Source organism: Anomaloglossus baeobatrachus, chromosome 10 (genome assembly GCF_048569485.1).
Source record: "Anomaloglossus baeobatrachus isolate aAnoBae1 chromosome 10, aAnoBae1.hap1, whole genome shotgun sequence".
Lineage (NCBI taxonomy): Eukaryota > Metazoa > Chordata > Amphibia > Anura > Aromobatidae > Anomaloglossus > Anomaloglossus baeobatrachus.
In genome coordinates this window covers 22512028-22524693 of record NC_134362.1, presented here as the reverse complement: position 1 = coordinate 22524693, position 12666 = coordinate 22512028, and the positions used below count along the sequence as shown (strand labels likewise).

The 12666-nt window shown below is 41.4% G+C and overlaps 1 protein-coding gene across 3 annotated transcripts in view; it reads left to right on the top strand.

Annotated features, from left to right (window-relative positions):
• LRRC4C (leucine rich repeat containing 4C) overlaps positions 1–12666 on the top strand; it is a 970587-nt gene that overhangs the window by 390807 nt on the left and 567114 nt on the right. The window lies entirely within an intron of this gene.

Sequence of the window (12666 nt, the reverse complement as noted above, 5' to 3'; positions counted from 1 at the left end):
AGGCACTAAAGCGGATCTGAGAACCAGAATGCACTGTGACCTTCTGATCCCAGGTTACCCTGAGATCACATCAGGCCAAGACACACTCGTAACAAATACCTTAACTTCCTCTACTTCACTGTAATAACTTACATCTATAACACCATGGTATACTCTGTTCTACTCCACTTTACTCTGCAATATCCTAGTCTACTTTACTTTATTCTGGAATACCCTAGTCTACTCTACTGTATTCGGGATGTCCTAGTCTACTCTACTTTATTCGGGATGCCCTAGTCTACTCTACTTTATTCGGGATGCCCTAGTCTACTCTACTTTATTCGGGATGCCCTAGTCTACTCTACTTTATTCGGGATGCCCTAGTCTACTCTACTTTATTCGGGATGCCCTAGTCTACTATACTTTATTCGGGATGCCCTAGTCTACTCTACTGTATTCGGGATGCCCTAGTCTACTCTACTTTATTCGGGATGCCCTAGTCTACTCTTTTTTTTTACTCTGGAATACCCTAGTCTACTCTACTTTATTCTGTTATACCCTAGTCTACTCTACTTTGTTCTTGGATTCCCTAGTCTACATTACTCTTATTTACCATGCTTTCATCTACAATAACCAAGTCTACTCTACTATAACCCACTTTATTCTAGAATACCTTAGTCTTCATTAATATACTGTCCTATACCTTATTCTAGAACCCCCTCTCACTTTACGGTATCTTGTCTATGAGACCCTCGCCTACTGTACTCTTCCCTATTTTACCATGTAATACCCCAGTCTATTATACTGAATCCTACTTTGCCCTAAAATTTGATAGTTCTACTGAACCTAACTTTATTCTAGAATACCCTCGTCTTTTTACTGTACCCTACTTTAATCTTACTTACCCTTGTCTATTCTACTTTATCTTTGAATACCTAATTCATACTACTGTAACAATTATTATCAACTGCAGAAAACCTTGCTGGGTTGTACCTGCCACAAATAATCTTAAATACCCTCCTCTACTCTACTGTATTCCTTTCTAGTATAGAATACCCCAGTCTACTCTACTATTGCTTCCGTAATCTAGAATACCATTGACTATTCTTCTGTACCTCAATCCAGCATTGAGGTCTTGCGCAGGTGCACTATGATTTGCCCTAAGCAGGGCAGATCAAAGTATTGTAGTGCGCCTGCACAGGACCTCAATGCCAGTAAGTGTGGATGACGTAGGATGCGTCATGCACCCAAGCTTCAGAAGAAAGAGGACAAAGATGGCCGAAAGAGGAGGCGCTGGACCTGGAGAATGAAGACACCCACTGCACCGCCCCATAGGTGAGTATTATAAAGGGATTTTTACGTTCTACTCAGTGGCCTGGGCTCTTATATACAGCATGTTAGTATACTGTATATAAGAGCCCATTGGTGGTGGCCGCAGCTTATAGTCACCAAATCTGGTGACAAGTTCCCTTTAACGTTGGACTCATTATCAAGGCATAACTTGTGCAATACTGTTGAAATCGAAAAAACAAGACCTTTGGAGGCCGTGAGGACTGGAGCTTGGGAACCACTGGTCTCTTCAGTAAAATAACAGTACTGGGTGCATAGCATCAGGACGCTGTCCAAGGTCCTGGATCTCCCTTAATAAGCTTTATCTTCTGAATTATCTTCCACCTTTCGCTCATTAGATACATGAAATGGGGAAATACATAGTGTCACGTCTCTCTTGGATCAGCGCACTGAGTCAGTATTTTACCATATGCTTCAGCCTTATAATAGAGCCAGATCGTATGCCGCCCACATGGGGTCTTGGGTCTGGTTCAATCTTCATGTCATATCGACGTTCTGGAATTCCTGTTTAGAAGGAGCTGAAATGAAAGGGACTTTTTTGACTAATGTAATTCACAACGGCCAACAATGTTTAAATATTCAACAAATATTTTGTGAGTCAAATGAATAAGTGATAGTTTTCAAATAAAAAATGTGTGATATGGATATTGATGTGCCCGTCTTAGCTTTCTTCTTGGCTAGACATATCCTGGTGTTGAAAGAAAAAAACATTATTTTTTGATACTTTGTCTGGAGATGTTTATGTTGTATGTATCTCTATGTGGCCACCTAGTGGCTGTGATGAGAGTTGCAGCCTCTAAAGGGTTTCGCTGGCATGTCATGATAATGAACTGAATTTGTATAGTGAAAAGATGGAGTCATAATATAATTCAAAAAAAGGTTGAGTGGATACTCGGATGTCAAAGCTATTTTCAGCCAGAGCCTTCTATTATATGGATTTATCTAAATGCCCACTATGCTATACTACAGATATAGCAGTATTGTACGCATTTCCGCTGTTCTTGCAGTGATGTTCCCGCATATACCTCTTTATTCTTGACTCATAAGTGATAATCATCTAGAATCATCTATTCAAGTATCCAATCATAGGTCACTATATATAAGAAAATTTACTAACAAATCATTCTACCCCTGAGGAAGCCACTGGAAGGTGGCGAAACACATGGGAATGTTTCTCCCCTGGTGCTGGTATAGTAACAGGTGATGTGCACAGAATGATTTTTTTTTTTTTTCTTTACTTCTTCATTTTGTATTATTTTTTTATCTTTTCCTTATTATTATCAGGGACTACAAATTTTTATATTATTGAGATTGGAGATGGCAGTTGCTACTGACAAGATTCTATTTTGTAGAAGGGAGGAGCAGGGAATAGGGAGGACCCAGATACAGAGGGAGGAGCTAGAGGCAGAGGAAAGAGCTAGAAGCAGAGGGAGGAACTAGAGGTAGAGGGAGGAGCTAGAGACAGAGGGAGGAACTAGAGGTAGAGGGAGGAGCTAGAGACAGAGGGAGGAACTAGAGGTAGAGGGAGGAGCTAGAGACAGAGGGAAGAGCTAGAGGCAGAGGAAGTAACTAGAGGTAGAGGGAGGAGCTAGAGACAGAAGAGCTAGAGGCAGATGGAGGAGCTAGAGGCAGATGGAGGAGCTAGAGTCAGAGGGAGGAGCTAGAGGCAGAGGGAGGAGCTAGTGGTAGAGGGAGGAGCTAGAGGCAGAGGGAGAAAGTAGAGGTAGAGGGAGGAGCTAGAGGCAGAGGGAGGAGCTAGAGGCAGAGGGAGGAACTGGAGGCAGAGGGAGGAGCTAGAGGCAGAGGGAGGAACTAGACGCAGAGGGAGGAGCTAGAGGCAGAGGGAGGAGCTAGAGGCAGAGGGAGGAACCAGAGGTAGAGGGAGGAGCCAGAGGTAGAGGGAGGAGCTAGATGTAGAGGGAGGAGCTAGATGTAGAGGGAGGAGCTAGATACAGAGGGAGGAGCTAAATGCAGAGGGATGAACTAGAGCCAGAAGGAGGAGCTAGAGGCAGAGGGAGAAGCTAAAGACAGAGGGAGGAGCTAGAGGCAGAATGAGGAACTGGAGGTACAGGGAGGAGCTAGAGGCAGAGGCAGGAACCAGAGGTAGAGGGAGGAGCTAGATACAGAGGGAGGAGCTAGAGGTAGAGGAAGGTGCTAGAGGCAAAGGGAGGAGCTAGATATACAGGGAGGGAACAGCTGTAACAGCTGATTGGCAGGAGTAGTGGGTGTCAGATCCCGGCCAATCAGGCATTGATGACCTATCCTAAGGATAGGTCATCAATGTCTGATTGACCTGGGTCTGACACCCGACACTCCTTCAATCAGCTGTTCATGGTGTCGGAAGCGGTAGCAGGAGGCTGAAAATGCTCAGTCCTGGAGCTGCACCCTACTTTGATAGCGGCCTTGACTATATACTGCACAACCAACCTCCTATTGATCCGCCGCCGGCATCGGGCAGGGGTGGAAGGTATCAGGCCCCGGGCAATCAGACAGTGATGACCTATCCTAAAGATAGGCCATCAATGTAATGGACACCACCTTTAAAAAGAACCTGACTACTGATACCTGCTGCCCGATCTACGGCTGATGTTCTACAGCTTTCAGGTATGTTTGACTGTAATATGTTGCAGCGCTGAAGACATCATCTGCGCCCGATACATGATCGGGAAACACGTATCAGCTTCCAGGTTCCTTTTAATGACTTTACCGTATCCTGTTCCATTAAATTCTCATTACAATGCAACTTTTATTTTTATAAAGTTGAAAGAAAAATAGAACCTAGAAAATAAAACAAAAGAAATGTAACGGACATACCCTAAAATTACAATCGGCTGAAGCCAAATTTCTCCACTTGGCTCCTCCGCGGTTGGGTTTGCACTTAGACCCGGGTGAGTTATATTGTGAGATTTTATGGGTTTCTGTTAACATAGAGGAGCGATGGAGGACAAGAGTCAAAGAGTCAGTGGAAAGAAAGACCAAAGGGCCCGGCCGCAGGTAGCTTCTTTAGTTTTTCATTACCAGACGACCTTGAGGTCTTCTTTCCCACAACAGCAGTAAAAAGATGAAATGACACTGAAGAGTTCTGACTGCCAGTCATAATATTACAGCCGGTTGCCTTTTTTTTGGAGATTTGCCTGAAGGAACAGAAATGATTATTGTTTCTCCATCTCCAAGAGTGATGGATCGTATTTACAACCCACCTGCTTGTAAGTCGCCCGTTTTATCATCGCCCATAAGCGAGGCTGAAAGTGTCTCTTGGAGAATTACATTGGCTCAAATCCTCCGTGGCTCCCAAATACAAAGCGCGCCTGTGTGAACTCGCTGAGGTGGAAAAGTCATTTTTATCATTTAGTACTTGACATTATAAAGAAGCGAGTAATCGTGAAAGAGGCTTACCGCCTGTAATTACCTCTAACTACAGGTCATCGGGGTATAGGGAAGAGTGGAGAACGTTGCGTTACAAAAGTTTCACGATAAGGAAAAAAAACAATATTGGTTGATATTTTGATGTCTCGAAGAACAACTGACAATTGTCGTAAGAGGTTAATAAAGTTGAGCAGGTGAAGAGGTTTATTGGGCCTTGAGTTATATTACGCACTGGTTTTTCAGCCCAATTCATTTACGTACCACAAAGTTATATTTAGACAGCTTTGAAAACATTATGTCATGGTTCTGATCCGTGGTCCTCTGCTCTCCAGCAGAGCCGATGTTCTGTTTTGTATTTTGCGCCGGTGGACGGGTGTTTTTTCCATCCTCAATTCCTAAGCTGGTGTTGGGAGGGTTCTCTCTCCAGGCGCCTCGTTCCGGGTGATTGCTCTGCTTCATTAGGGAGCAACCTCACCCGGAACGCCACCAGTCATAGTTCCTGCCTGCAGTAAGTGCTCTGGCTCCTGTGTGTGCTTTGATCTTGCCCTTCTACCCCGGACCTGTTATTACCCCTCTCCTCTCATGTCCCTCACTCTGACATTCAGCTCCCGACTTTCGGCTTGTACCCTGACCTCGGCTCCGCTTTTCCTCAGTGTACCTTATGTGATTTCCTAGCTTCTGACCTCCGGCTTGTACCCTGACCTTGGCTTTGCTTTTCCTTAGTGTACCTTATGTGATTTCCTGGCTTCTGACCTCCAGCTTATGCTCTGACCTCAGATCTGCTTTTCCTCAGTGTAACTTATATGATTTATTGGCTTCTGACCTCCGGCTTGTACCCTGACCTCGGCTCTGCTTTTCCTTAGTGTACCTTATGTGATTTCCTGGCTTCTGACCTCCGGCTTTTAACCTTTCCTCGGTTGTTTTCCCCCAGTGTACCTTACTTGACCTCCTGGCTCTTGACCTCCAGTTTGTTTGACTTCCCTGTCACTAGTTGCATCTGGTGACACCTAGTGGTAGTTCATCACATTGTGTGTGATTCCAACCAATCACAGATGCTGTCACACAGGGTGGGGGGCGCAGTCTGACTGCAACTAATCACAGCTGCCGGGACTGACAGTAGGCGGGGGGAGCGGTGAATATGTATGAGATCTAATGATCGGACACTGAAATAGAGTTACATCCGCTGGGAAGGTCGGTGGGTATAACTGTTCCACTTTACTCTTCATTTTCTTTCATTTAACCCATTACTTGCCAAATTAGCAATTTTCATTTTTTTTTTATTAAATGACAGATTTTTAATGATTTGGGTCCTAATGAATCAGAAACATAATTTGCCAAATTTTTAATTTTTTGGTAAAAACCTCGAAAATAGGTGTTCTGAAAGCTCTCTGCGTGGAAGAATATTCAATTAAAAAGGACAATGACATGATTTCCTGTTTTGAAAACATTCATTTTACAAACACAACACAAAAAATTGGACCTAATTATAAAATCTTAGTTGCTAGAAGCAAAAGATTAGGCGTCCCAAAAAAAGGACATTGGTAGATAATAGGTTACAGCCCTCTAGCCCTTACTAACAGCATTTTACAGCATACAAGTTCGGGTCCCATAGACTTATATGGGGTTTTGCATCTGGGGTCAAGTTCGGGGACCCGCTGCACCCAAACATCTGCGGATTCTCCCATCTTTAGTGAGCACTTTTCCTTTGCCGAGATAATCCATCCACCTCACAGGTGCGGCATATCAAGACGCTGAATAGACATCATGATTATTGCACAGGTGCGCCTTAGGCTGGCCACAGTAAAAGGCAACTCTAAAATGTGCAGTGTTACTGTATTGGGAGGGTCCAGGGAGGTTAGAAAAAAAAGTCAGTATCTGGTATGACCAGCGTTTGCCAGTCTGCCCTGTACAGTGAAACCTGGGAAATTCTTTGGTTTTGCACTGATTGTTGCAGCCGCTGTCTGGGAAGACGGTGTTAGACCATCTTGGAGGTGAAGATGCTGGATGTGGAGGTCCCGGGCGGTGCGGTTACATGTGGTCTGCGGTTCTGAGGCCAGGTGGATGTTCTGGTAGGGAAGAAAAAGTGACCAAAGTGGTAAATTCTGCTATTTTTATTAAATCTTATTAAGTCTTGTTTCCTGTTAGAAAAAGACAGTTTTTTTTCAAATATTATTATAGATTGCTACAAAATAAACTCATTCTTTTATTGTTACAACTTTATGAAACAAATTAGAAAATATATTTAATTTTAACTTTTAATTTTTGATTTTAATATTGTATTTACTTATTTATTTATTTTTTTTTCACATTTTTTTTAAAAAATGTTGACTAGGGGACAATAAGCTGAGCTCTCCGGCACAATTCTCTGCGCCCAGCCTGTCAGCTCGCTGCTAATAAACCTCCTTCAGCGGCTTAACAAGAGGAGGAACATGGCAGACAGGGACCTCTAATAGGACCCAGACACTCAGGACAAGCTGTGGACAGGCCTGAGATTGCATTGCCAGTGGTGCCGCCGATCACTAATCACTTACATTCTGCAGATTGTATACAGACACGCACTATATCTACAATAGCTGGAGCCGGCGCCATAGTCTCCCACCCAAATCATGGCATAAATATATGTGGTATGTCAAGAAAGGGTTAAAAGCTTCATCATGTCAATATTCTACCCCAAGACTATGTGCACACGCTGAGTATTTGGGGCAGAAATTTTCTGCACCAAATCTGCATCTTCTGCCAGAAAAATGCACCAAAAGCAAGGTTTGTTTTTGCCGCGTTTTTTTTCCAGACATTTTTCTTAATGAAGTCAATGGGTGAAAAAAGCAGGAAAAAAACCACCAAGAATTGACACGCTGCAGATAATTTTCTGCACCAAATCTGCATGGAAAAAAATAAGCAACATGTGTACGGAGCTTAAGGATTCTCAATGACTCGCATAAAGGTAGGCATGTGGATTTGTGACAAAACTGTACCAAAAAACGCATCAAAAACAAAACAGAAAACACAGTGTGTGCACATGACCTAATAGTAATGTTGGTATTACTATTTTTAACATTTATCATTATTGTTAGAACATTATTATTATTATTTGTATTATTATTATTATTATTATTATCAGCTAATAATTAATATGTCTTATTTTTATTATTATAATTATTATTATTATGTTCTAACCACAAATAAAAAACTAATATAATAATAATAATAATAATAATAATAATAATATTAATAATATATTTAATACTTATTATTAATAATGATAAATAATAATACAAATGTATTATTATTATTATTAGTATTATTATTTTTATTATTATTGTTATTATTATTATTATTATTATATTATTATTATGATTATTATAATATTGATATTAGTATTATTATTACTATTATTATTATTATTATTATTATTATTATGTTCTAAGAATAAACAATAACAAAGTAATGAATTTATATAATAATAATAACATTATTATTATTATTATTATTATTATTATTATTATTATTGTGATGAACTAATAATGTCAAATTATTATTAATATTAATACAATGTTCTAACAATAGAAATTAATGTTTAAAATAGTTATATCAATATTAATACATTTATATAATAATTAATTATTAACTAATAATTACTATGTCAACATATTATTGTTATAATTATTATTACTATATAAATGCATTAATATTTATATTACTACTTTAAACATTTATTTTTACTGCTGGATCATATAGTGTTATTATTTAAAGAATACATATTAATTATTATTTCCACTATTATTAATATTAATTAATATATCATATTTTTTTCTATTATTATTATGTATTATTATTATTATTATCATATTAAATCCTTCAAGAGTAAATACAGAAATTCTTTAAAGCGGGTATTTAATCTAGTTGGAGTCTGCAATGCAGAATGCACAATTCCCTCTGTGCAGTGAGATGACGCTCTGGTAACAGAACTATCTTTCCGGAGCTGTAATCCTCTGCGCCTATTAATCTCTTCCCTGGATGTGACTGATGATGGTGGCCGCCTAATGAATGTGGAGCATCTGTATCACATCACACATTATTGTAATATTAATCTGTCCCCATAAGTGAAAGAAATTCAGTGTCGTGCTCATTCCTCTGCAGGCAGCGCGTCTTCCCCGGCACAGAGAAGGATTGCTATTCTCAGTATCAGCCTGCTTTACATATTCAGCCTGGCAGCACATTCCTGAGTGTGGGGCTTTATACTGCTCTGAAAACTGGCGGCTAATCAGTGACAAAACATAAGTATGAATACAGTCTAATACAATTATATAAAAACTAGAAGAAAAAAAAAAGTTACTTCAAAATGTGAGTCTCTCCATAAGCAATTGTCATTCAAGAACAGCAGAATAGTGAGTGCAGCTCTGGAGTATAATACAGGATGTAACTCAGGATCAGTACAGGATAAGAGTCAGCCCACATGCAGGGACTACCTGTCACAGCCGGTGAATTACGGCACCGGGAATCACGTGATTGGATCACCGTTGCTATAATAACCCGCCTGTTAGCGGTGATGTCACTGCTTACAGCCCGCAGCCTCTGCTCACTCACTGAGTGATTATACTGCACGGGAGCAGCAGCGGCATCCTCCCATGCAGCGCTATCTGGTGTAGCAGAGCTGCATGGGTTGAAGGAGAAAGAAGACAGAAGACCAGGATCGTGGAGGGGTAATAGGGGGTAATAAACATGGAGTCTCTAAGTGTGTCTGTGTATTTATTTCTATTAAAGTATTTTTTCTCTGTGTGGTGTCTTTTTTTAACCCTTTATTGGAGATTCTTAATGGCCGTTTCAAACTTGCCGGACATTAAGAATCTCTGGCTTAATACTAGCTAGTAAAACAAAGCTAGTATTAACCCGTTATTACCCAGCAAGACACCTGGCTTCAGGGCAGCTGGAAGAGTTGGATACAACGTCAGATGATGGCGCTTCTATAAAAGCGCCATTTTCTGGGGCGGCTGCGGACTGCAACTCACAGCAGAGGGGCCCAGATACCTCGGGCTAACCTGTGCTGCGGATTGCAGCTGCCTAGTTCTACCTGGCCGGACACAAAAATGGGGCGAAGCCCATGTCGATTTTTTTTTAATTATTTCATGGAATTCATGAAATAATTAAAAAAGGGCTTCCCTATTTTTTTTAGTTCCCAGCCTGGTACAAATAGGCAGCTGGGGCTTGGGGGCAGCCGTACCTGCCTGTTGTACCTGGCTAGCATACAAAAATATAGCAAAGCACAGGTCATTTTTTTGGGGGGTAAAAAACTTCTGCATACAGTCCTGGATGGAGTATGCTGAGCCTTGTAGTTCTGCAGCTGCTGTCTGCTGTCTGTCTGCATGGAGGAGAGCAGACAGCAGCTGCAGAACTACAAGGCTCAGCATGCTCAATTCACTAGTGTATGCAGGAGAGCAGACAGCAGCTGCAGAACTACAAGGCCTGGATTGTTGTTTGGGGATTAATAAAGAGGTAATTGAGTTTTTTTTTTTATTCCAAATAAAGGATTTTTCGCTGTGTGTGTTGCTTTACTTTCACTTACAGTTAATCATGGAAAATGTCTCGGGGAGACGCTTGTCAAGATTAACCCCGTTATTACATCGATTGCCACCGCACCAGGGCAATTTGGGATGAGCTGAGTAGAGTCCCGGGACTGCCGCATCTAATGGATGCGGCAATTCCGGGCGGCTGCTGGGTCTGGGTGATATTGTTAAGGTGGTGGGCTCCCGATAACGTGGAGTTCTCCATCCTGACAATACCAGCCTCCAGCTGTGTGGCTTTATCCTGGCTGGTATCAAAATTGGGGGGAACCGCATTTTTTTTTATTTATTTATTTATTTTACTGCACAATATAGACCTGCCCACCAGCGGCTGTGATTGGTTGCAGTGAGACAGCTGTCACTCAGCGTGGGGGCGTGTCTGACTGCAACCAATCATGGGTGCTGGTGGGCGGGGAAAGCACGGAATACCTGACTGAATAATGAAGCGGCAGCCATTTTCAAAAGAAGAAAAGCCGCCACAGATTTGTGACAGCCGTGCAGCGAGATGCCCGTGATCGGTGAGTAAGAAAGGGAGAGGGATTGTGCTGGGGACGCAGGACGCATGCAGATAGCAACGTGCACACATACAGTCGTATGAAAAAGTTTGGGCACCCCTTTTAATGCTAACCTTTTTTCTTTATAACAATTTGGGTTTTTGCAACAGCTATTTCAGTGTCATATATCTAATAACTGATGGACTGAGTAATATTTCTGGATTGAAATGAGGTTTATTGTACTAAGAGAAAATGTGCAATCCGCCTTTAAACAAAATTTGACCTATGCAAAAGTATTGGCACCTTTATCAATTTCTTGATTTGAACACTCCTAACTACTTTTTACTGACTTACTAAAGCACTAAATTGGTTTTGTAACCTCATTGAGCTTTGAACTTCATAGGCAGGTGTATCCAATCATGAGAAAAGGTATTTAAGGTGGCCACTTGCAAGTTGTTCTCCTGTTTGAATCTCCTATGAAGAGTGGCATCATGGGCTCCTCAAAACAACTCTCAAATGATCTCAAAACAAAGATTATTCAACATAGTTGTTCAGGGGAAGGATACAAAAAGTTGTCTCAGAGATTTAAACTGTCAGTTTCCACTGTGAGGAACATAGTAAGGAAATGGAAGAACACAGGTACAGTTCTTGTTAAGCCCAGAGGTGGCAGGCCAAGAAAAATATCAGAAAGGCAGAGAAGAAGAATGGTGAGAACAGTCAAGGACAATCCACAGACCACCTCCAAAGACCTGCAGCATCATCTTGCTGCAGATAGTGTCACTGTGCATCGGTCAACAATACAGCGCACGTTGCACAAGGAGAAGCTGTATGGGAGAGTGATGCGAAAGAAGCCGTTTCTGCAAGCACGCCACAAACAGAGTCGCCTGAGGTATGCAAAAGCACATTTGGACAAGCCAGTTACATTTTGGAAGAAGGTCCTGTGGACTGATGAAACAAAGATTGAGTTGTTTGTTCATACAAAAAGGCGTTGTGCATGGAGGCAAAAAACACGGCATTCCAAGAAAAGCACTTGCTACCCACAGTAAAATTTGGTGGAGGTTCCATCATGCTTTGGGGCTGTGTGGCCAATGCCAGCATCGGGAATCTTGTTAAAGTTGAGGGTCGCATGGATTCAACTCAGTATCAGCAGATTCTTGACAATAATGTGCAAGAATCAGTGACGAAGTTGAAGTTACGCAGGGGATGGATATTTCAGCAAGACAATGATCCAAAACACCGCTCCAAATCTACTCAGGCATTCATGCAGAGGAACAATTACAATGTTCTGGAATGGCCATCCCAGTCCCCAGACCTGAATATCATTGCACATCTGTGGGATGATGTGAAGCGGCGGTCCATGCTCGGCGACCATCAAACTTAACTGAACTGGAATTGTTTTGTAAAGAGGAATGGTCAAATCTACCTTCATCCAGGATCCAGGAACTCATTAACAGCTACAGGAAGCGACTAGAGGCTGTAATTTCTGCAAAAGGAGGATCTACAAAATATTAATGTCACTTTTATGTTGAGGTGCCCATACTTATGCATAGGTCAAATTTTGATTAAATGCGGATTGCACATTTTCTGTTAGTACAATAAACCTCATTTCAATCCAAAAATATTACTCAGTCCATCAGTTATTAGATATATGAAACTGAAATAGCAAAAACCCAAATTGTTATAAAGAAAAAAGGTTAACATTAATAGGGGTGCCCAAACTTTTTCATATGACTGTACTTACTGTGAAAAGCCACGCTTTTGGTGATCGAACCGTTCTCGAATGGCCGAACTTTAAGCAAATCGTTTGTGTTCGTTGAACGACTCGAACACCGCCCAAAATCACTCGAACTTGAAATTGGTGAATCGTTCGTCTCAAACATCGCTCAACTCTAGTGCACAGTGACTGCGTCTGCAGAATA